The following is a 9,115-nucleotide window of genomic DNA, read 5'->3' as shown; positions in this document are numbered from 1 at the left end:
CTACTCAGTAGGCAAGAAATGAGGGGACGTGATTTGGGCCAGTGGCAATGAGGACAAAGATCTTCCAGGACCTGGCAGTTGATTGGATGAGCAGGAAGTAGGGAAAACATAACACGTGTCAAGGGCATGGGCTTTGGGGGCAAAAGGAGTAGATGATTCAGAGGCTCCATAATTGGAAGGATGGAAGGAGGAAGGGATGAAGAGGAAGGTCAGGAGGAGGGGAGCCTCGTAGACTCTAAGCTCTCTGAGGGCAGGGACTGCATCCTTCACTTAGTATCTTCAGTGCCTGGCACAGTGTCTGGACATAATATGTGCTGGAGAAATGTTTGCCAAAGAAATAAACCTGTTCTGTCTAGCACATGGGGAATTTGATGTACCAGCTGAAACAGGCAGGTGGAAATTTAGGCTTGTCATTTGGGAGATAGAGTTGGGGGTTAGAAATCTCAACTGGGTATTTATTTCCAGAGAGATGATGGGTCGAGTTGAGATTGACAGTGCTTGTGAAAAGGCAGAGAGGAGAGGGAAGAAGTTGGAGGGAAGAATGGTTAGGCAGAGTTAGATTTAAGGGTTGGGAGAAAGCAGAGGTCTGTGGAAGGCCAGATCAGGAACTTCAGAGATGGAGGAGGGGAAGCAGGGAGGTGCAATGTCATGGAAATCAAGAAAGGAGACAGTTTCAAGGAGGAGGGGTGGAGCTGCCGCCAAATGCTGCAGAGGTCAAAGAGAAGAAATACCAAGAGGAGCCTGTGGATTTGCTAATTAGGAGACCGGCAGCAGTGGCCCCACCTGGTTAGGGCAGGGGGATGTGAGGGGAGGCTACTCTGGGCAAAGAACCCAAGGACAGGAATGTGTGCTCTCCATGTGCGCACGCACTCTCCACTCCGTCCTCCTGCATGGACCTGGGCAGTCTGTGACAATCAATAGTAAAATCCCAAACAAAAACACGGTGGTGGGATGGGGGTGGTACGCATGTCAGAACTCAGAGTTTGCAAGTCGGGAAATGAATAACAAGGGGGTGGAAGAGACAGTTCAGAGAAAGGGGGAGTAGTTTTTAGTGCCAGGCGAATCTTCTTTGAGGGTGGAGAGTGGAAAGCAGCAACGGCCCAGGCAGATAACAAAACAACGCCCAGCCCAGCCTTCCGCAGACCTCCCAGGTCTGTTGCACCTGCCCAGCAGTGGGGGTGGGTGAGGGGCGTGAGGCCTTCTCAGTCCTTTAGTCCCCTGGAGTCCCTGTGACTGTCAGTCTGGGTTATCACTGTGTCCCCAGGGCCTGCACTGGTGCCTGGGACATAGAAGGTACTCAGTAAATACTCAGGATTGGAAATAGCAACATCACCAACAGCAGCTAAGATCACCTATGAGATGATAAATGTTTTGTTTGTTTGTTTGTTTGTTTTGAGATGGAGTCTCACTCTGTTGCCCACGCTGTAGTACAGTGGTGCAATCTTGGCTCACTGCAAGCTCCGCCTCCTGGGTTCAAGCGATTCTTCTGCCTCAGCCTCCTGGGCAGCTGGGACTACAGGCATGCGCCACCATGCCCGGCTAATTTCTGTGTTTTTAGTAGAGACAGGGTTTTACCATGTTGGCCAGGCATGTCTCGAACCCCTGACCTCAAGTGATCTGCCTTGGCCTCCCAAAGTGCTGGGATTACAGGCATGAGCTACTGTGCCTGGCTGAGATGATAAATGTTAAGCACCTGCCACTTACTATATGCCAGGCACTTTGCATTTCTTATCTCATTTAATACTCACAACAGCTCCCCAGGGTAGGCACTATTATTATCCCCACTTAACAGATAAGGAAATAGGAGTTCTGAATGATTTAGTAAGTATCTAAAGGCCTCTCAGCTGGGAAATGCTAGAATTAGGATATGAACGAAGATTCGTTTCACCCTAAGACTGTCATTCTTGACCATTAAGATTATTACACTGCAAGAATATATGAATCTGGTTGGGTGCAGTGGCTCACGCCTATAATCCCAACACTCAGGAGGCCGAGACTGGATCACTTGAGCCCAGAAGTTCAAGGCCAGCCTGGGCAACGTGGCGAAACTCCATCTCTACAAAAAATACAAACATTAGCTGGGCGTGGTGGTGGGTGCCTGTAGTCCCAGCTACTCAGGAGGCTGAGGTAAGAAGATTGCTTGAGACTAGCAGGCAGAGGTTGCAGTGAACCAAGACTGTACTACTGCTTTCCAACCTGGGCAACACAGCAAGACCCTGTCTCTAAAAAAGAAAAAAAAAAAAGAATATGTGAATCTGTGTGTGCTGGTAGAAGGTAGGGGCTTCATGGGAGGAGTGTGTAACCTGTGGCTGTCTGGGGCATTATATATTTATTTGTGGGTGTCCACAAGGTATATGCATCTGTAGGTCCCTGTATATGTGTGTCCGTGTGTGATGTTGCGCCTGGATTCCGCGTGTGTCTGTGGGTTTGAGTGTAGATGCTGTTCCACATCCTACTCCCAGGTTTGAGCTCCCCAGTTCTCCCCTGTTTGAGGCAACGATTATTGAGTTTGGCTCTCCAGTGTGTTCAGAGCTCAGTCCTAATCCCACCTCCCCCTCAGAGGGCCTATGAGGGGGTCCCTGTCCCCTACAGTCCTGCTCATAATTCTCCTTCCTTGTTTAAAGGGGCCAGTGTGTTTAATGATTAGTTACCGCCTTGTCGATACTCTCACCCAGGGAGAGGATGAATGGCAAGGCACTGTCCCTGCCCCAACACACACACACACACACACACACACACACACACACACACACACACAGAGTGACAGATTAAGGATGAGGGAAGGTACCCTTCAGCAAGGGGTGGCGGGGGAGCAGCTCCAGAGGAGGTTCTGCGGGGACACTGAGATTCTTCAGTTGGTCCCACAAAGGTGGTGGCCCAGAGACAGAATAAGACCCCTCCAAACACTTCTCCCACAATCCTCTCCACTCTAACTCCTCCAGGTTCTGGGAGGCAATGGGAAGACCCGCTGGGGAGGAGAGCCCCTTCTTAAGGCAGAGAACATGCATGTCCAAGTTCTCTGTCGTGGACTCGAAAGTGCTCTATGTGTGTTTCTGTGTCTGTGAGTTTCCACTTTCATGTGCTTTAATGACCAGTCATCCATGTGTCTGAATGTGTAACATAGTCCACAGGTATACTTGGGTCCTCATGTCCCTCCTGTTCATGTGACTGTAGTGCCCACAGCCATGTGTACACACACAGGCCCATGCTGGGTTATGTGTGTCTGCAGGGGGTGAGTGCACATGTGCAGGTGTCGTGTGTTGGTGGTGGGAGTGGGTCTATGTCCTGCTATGTGTACTTCTGTGTCCTTGCACTTCACAGTTGTCACAGAGGCTCTATTTCCTCCTCTGGGTCCTGAGCGCCCTTGCTGACATCTTGCGGAGCCAGTCTTAGCTCACTAGGAGCCTCCCTGCTGGGCTCCTGAGTCCTCATGGCCTTGCACTTGGGTCTCTTTGTTGCCCGGAGGGTGTGTCCACACTACCCTCAGTAGGTCCTCACTGCCTGTGCCTGGAGCCTGGCAAACTCAGTCCACACATGTTCTGCTGCCCAGCCCCTACCGAGTCTCCTGTTCTCACTCACATCAGAAGTTGAGTGAGAACACCACATCCGTTCAGTGACTTACCCAAAGATATTTGTCTTTGGGGCACATTCCAAAGCACCCGCATACTTCATAGCTTCTGGTCCCTAATTGCCGTAACCCTGCAACTCAAAACTTTTCCCTTTGACTCTGCAACCTAAGTTCACTGGATCCAGCCCTGGAAGAAAGGGGAAGAAAGGGGATTGTACCCTCAGTTGTTCCCCTTATGTTAGGACTCAGAACCTGGAGAGGAGAGACCGAGGGCCTGGAGCAGCTGAGGAGAAGGACAGGAAGGGTACGCAGGGAGGCGCTGAGCCTGGCGGAAAAGAAATGCGAGGACTCAGGTCCATCCTCCTGCAATCCCCTGCCCCTGCCGCGCACACTCACACATACACTCACCCTGTTGGAAGGTGACATTTGCTATTAACCTTATATTGGGCCATTTTGTAAATCAATGTCACTTACATTTAATAACAAGTGTAATCAAAGGAATTATGCAAATTTAATTTGATGCTTCTTGAATTATGCAAATTCGCGGTGCACATAATGTTCTCTGACATGTGCCCGTTGGAGAGAGAGAGAGAGCAAGGGAGAAAGTGGGGAGGGGACGGAGGAGGGAGGCTAGGACTGGGACTGAGGGAGGGGAGGAGGCTGGGGGTGGGCTGGGAGTTGGTGGAGGGAGAGGCAGGCAGGGTGGGGGAAGGCAGCAGAGCAGCTGTGGCCCCAGGTGTTCTCTGTCATGGGTGGCAAGGGGCGGACAAGGTCTGGTGCCTCCACCTTCTCTCTGTTCCTCTCTCTGCCTCCAGAGGCCTTTACCCCCTTTCCCCTCCCCAGACTCAGCATGACCTTGCTGGCCATTTATCCTCAATGCCTCCTTCTGTGAAATGGGAGTGGCCAAAAAGAGCTGACTGCTCCTGGAAGCAAGACTCCTAATAGAAGTTGGTCTTCTGAGAGGTCAGCAATCCCCAGCCCCATGGTGGGTGATCTGTTGTGGTACTGTGCAGTAATCTGATTGTTTCATTGTTGTTGTTCTTAATGGTCTTGAAGTCCCAGCAGAGGGAACTGCACCACCCACCACATGACAACCACAACCTGCCGACTCACTCCTGGGCACATATTGTAATATTCTAACATAGCAATAAAACACACATGGTGACACATGCATTTACCTCTGAGGTGACAGCCACATACACACCATTAAAACAGCAGAAACATACACAGTGAGACCACCAAACTTGTGCCCAGTTACTTCCAGGGACCCATATAAGACGCACAGATACAAACAATGAGGTGCCTCCTCCAACACATGAATATTCAAAATGTCACCTGGACACACCTGGACCCAAGGGACATAGATTCTAAGCGGTATACCTATGCCAACGCATGCTGATGTTCATGGCTAAACACACACTAACACTGACATGTGGATACACAAGGTGCATTCTCTGACACTGACACCCTCACTGACTCCTGAAGCAAACTCAGTGGATCCAAGAGGCTTCTAGCTGGAACAGGAGCCTCTTTACTGGTCGACATCTGTGTGAGGTATATTGGGCACTGCCCCCAATCTATTCTGGAGTAGGTCAAATATCATGACACCTTGAAAGGATTTCCGTAGTGTGAAGACCACCAGGTAATGAAATTGTTGGGGCCAATTGACAGGGAGAGACGACCCAGGACATGAAACTCTTCCCCAAACCCTGGATGCTGGTCAGGGTCACTAAGGGACCTCTCAGGAAGTTACATCAAAGTTCCAGGTGTGGACCAACCGCCCAAACCCTCACCTCCTCCACAGTGCCCACCCACCCGGAGACTGTCACAGACTGGCCCAGGGCCCTATGTGAGTTCATGGAGCAGAGTCCTGGTGATTTCTTCTTCCCTGTGTTGTGGGTGTAGAGAAGTCTGTCCCTTCCCTGAGCTGTCGCTATGAATCCTCAAGGAGACTCCAGGGCAAACACTCTAGGTATCACCAACTGCCAGCTTTTTTTTTTTTTTTTGAGACGGAGTCTCACTCTATTGCCCAGGCTAGAGTGCAATGGCGTGATCTCAGCTCACTGCAACCTCCACCTCCCAGGTTCGAGCAATTCTGCCTCAGCTTCCCAAGTAGCTGGGATTACAGGTGCGCACTACCATGCCCAGCTAAGTTTTGTATTTTTAGTAGAGATGGGGTTTCACCATGTTGGCCAGGCTGGTCTCGAACTCCTGACCTCAGGTGATCCACCTGCATCGGCCTCCCAAAGTGCTGGGATTACAGGCGTAAGCCACTGTGCCTTGCCACCATCATTATTCTTAAAACGTTCCTTCTCCATGTGCGTTCTGTCTTGGGTTTACAGATGACACCCTATTTCTCTCTACTCCTTTTTCAGCCCTACTCTCATGCTTGGTGTCTAGTGCCTTGTTTTTACTAAGACAGCTTCTATACTCTTAATTAGATTAAGTGACTAGGGGTTTGGTTGGTGTTGGGGAGTTTAGGGGTCAAGGTGTGTCTGTCAGTGAGGGTGTGGCAGTGGCAGTGCACTTGTGTATAAGTGCTACTATGTATCAGTTATGAGCATGATTATGTCTCAGAGTTTCTGCTCGTCATTTGTGTATCATTGGATCATTTGCAAGTCCAAGGGTTAGAGTATGTTTGCATTTGCTGTTTCAGTTTATTTTTGTGTCAATGCTGGGTATTTTGTTTCAAGATTGCCTTCATGTGTCATAACCTGTGAATGTATCTCACCCTCACCTATGTGTCAACATATTTGAGTTGTCACAGAAATTGTGTCCCTATGTTTGCCTTCATATAACATGCAAATAAGTGAATATTTAATATGTCACCGTATGAATATCATCCTGTTGGAGTTTTTTTTTTTTTTGAGATGGAGTTTCACTCTTGTTGCCCAGACTATAGTGCAATGGCGCAATCTCGGCTCACTGCAACCTCTGCCTCCCGGGTTCAAGCAATTCTCCTGACTCAGCCTCCCAAAGTAGCTGGGATTATAGGTGTGCACCATCACGCCTGGCTAATTTTTGTATTTTTAGTAGAGATGGGATTTCACCATGTTGGCCAGGCTGGTCTTGAACTCCTAACCTCAGGTGATTGGCCCACCTTGGCCTCCCAAAGTGCTGAGATTACAGGAATGAGCCACCACGCCTAGTCCATGTTGGGATTTTCATAATGTGCTCTGTGTGTACCATATTTTTCAAAACATGTGAGTGACACTGTAATTACCCTGATGTCTGAGTTGAGGAAATGTGTGCCTAAATCTATCTTACCATGTTTGAATAGCCCTGATGTGTGTTGCCATGTTTGAGTTGCCATGTGTTCTTATGAGCCAGCATGTTTCAGGAGGCAGAATGTGAGTTGGTCATTATGTTTAAACTGTCACCGTGAGTATAACCTTGTATTTGCCTTGCTCGTATATATTGCCAGGTTTTAGTTCTCAGGGATATCAAAGTGTTTAATCAGTTTTGAGTTGATGAAATGTGTGTAATTGTGTTCCCTTTTCTCAACTGTACCCAAATTATGATGGTATTACGGGGTTTGAATGATCACAATGTGTCTGTGTATGACTCAAAGTTTGAGTTGTCATGAGTTATCTTCGCATGTCCATACCTTTGTGTTTTAACAACCTAGTGTGTCTCTCTCTGTTTGAGTTGGCACAATGTATATGCATTGTGTTTGAGTTATCAGATGTTTACGTTGTTACAATGTGTGTCTGTGGATCACTGTGTTTCGATCATGACCCTGTATGAGTACACATAAACACAGATGTATTTATATGACAGTGTTTATCACATGCCTGGATCATGTTTAAATTGTCACAATGTGTATTGCCATGTTTGAGGTGTTCCAAAGCCTGTTTCTAATCATTGTTGAGTCATATTGACATGTTTGTTGTGTGTATTGACATGTTTGAGTCATCACAATGTATCTGCATGTGGCCATGTCAAGGCATCACAGTGTTTCACCCTGTGAGTTTTCATGTTGTGTGTCTGTGTGTATTTGAACATGTTTGAGGTGTTATCATACCTGTGTGTCACCAAGTTTGAGGTGTCTCTTAAAAGTGTGTGTGACAGCCTGCTTCTCATCATGAGTTCTGAAGTGCAAGACTACGAATGAGAGGGAAAGAGGGGGAGCTGGAGGAGGCAGGAGGCTGGGCCATCATCAAGATGGGGTGGGATGGGGGCTGGGGAGGGTTAGGGACAGACTGGGTTCTAATTGGCCCACGGTGAATTATTCACATGTATAATCCTCGAAGAATTTCAGCGCGGGCAGTGCCAGTAAATGCTGTGCATGTTTAAAAGTCATTTCCATAAGTAAGTGCAATTTCTCTACTGTTTGCCCCTGTTTAATGAAGTGAAATCTTGTTTGCATTCCTCCCAATTTCCCAACGAAAGGCACCCAACCGTTCGCACCAAAATTACGCCGCCCAAATTAAAACTCGGGCTCCAAGGGAGGTGAGGGGACAGCGGCACTGGGCCCTTCACGAAGGGGCCTACTGAGGGGTGGGGGGCAGGCAGACACTGGGCCTGGGTTTTTCAGCTCATTACTTCTCTGTCGTTCTTGCAATTTCAAATGCTCCCCCCACCATATTCCCCACCCCCACTTGCCCCATTGTGTTCCTCTCTTTTTAAAAAGAATCCCTGGGGTACATGAACAGGGCATGAGGTATATGTTCATGTATATGTAAATGAACCCCTGTATACATTTATATTCATGTTCTTGCGTGTACTTGTGAATTTGCATACTCGTGATATTGTGATATATAATAATACTCTGTGATCATTCAAGCAATGATTCATATAGACACATTGTAACAGCAAACACAAATGGCTATGTGTGGATTTACTTACGAGTCCCTGCCTATGCATACATGTGGAATTGTCCACATGTCTAGCTTTCTGTGTTGGGTGTGTTGTACATGTCTAAGGTGGATAGTTACATAGATGATACGGGTAAAGACAGCAGAGAAGGGGAGATTGCAGGTGTTTGTGTACTTTCTCAGGTTGCCCAGCGTAGGGTACTTAGCTCTATTGCAAAGACCTGTTCCTTTCTGAGGGGTGCATGGTACCCCCCTTCATATACCCGCAGCTGATGGCACTGGCACTGCAGGGTTGGAGGAATCATCTCCTCCACTCCTTCCCTGACAGTGCCCTCTGACGCTGTGAGGACCAGCCAGGTGGCTGACCAACCAGCTGACACTCCAGCTCCCTGTATGAGCTTGAACAAACGTACTCCCAAATGGGCAGGCAAGAGACCCCTTCAAGGCTCCACACCCTCAAAGCTGCACCCCCTCCTAGTGCCAAATGGCCACGACGTGAGGGTCACTTTGGCAAGGAGCCCAGAACATAACTGCAGACTCCTCTTATTTGGATTAGTTGGAAAAGAAATGAGCATTCGGTGCTCACCACTTTCACCACTCCCACCACCTTGACCAATCCCACCTCATTGACCACTCTCACTACCTCCAGCACTCCCACCACCTCCACTACTCCCACCACCTCTACCACTCCCACCACCTCCACCACCCCCACCACCTTCCCCACTCCCAC

The sequence above is a fragment of the Piliocolobus tephrosceles genome, chromosome 9 (assembly GCF_002776525.5).
Source record: "Piliocolobus tephrosceles isolate RC106 chromosome 9, ASM277652v3, whole genome shotgun sequence".
Lineage (NCBI taxonomy): Eukaryota > Metazoa > Chordata > Mammalia > Primates > Cercopithecidae > Piliocolobus > Piliocolobus tephrosceles.
This window is presented reverse-complemented; position numbering follows the sequence as displayed.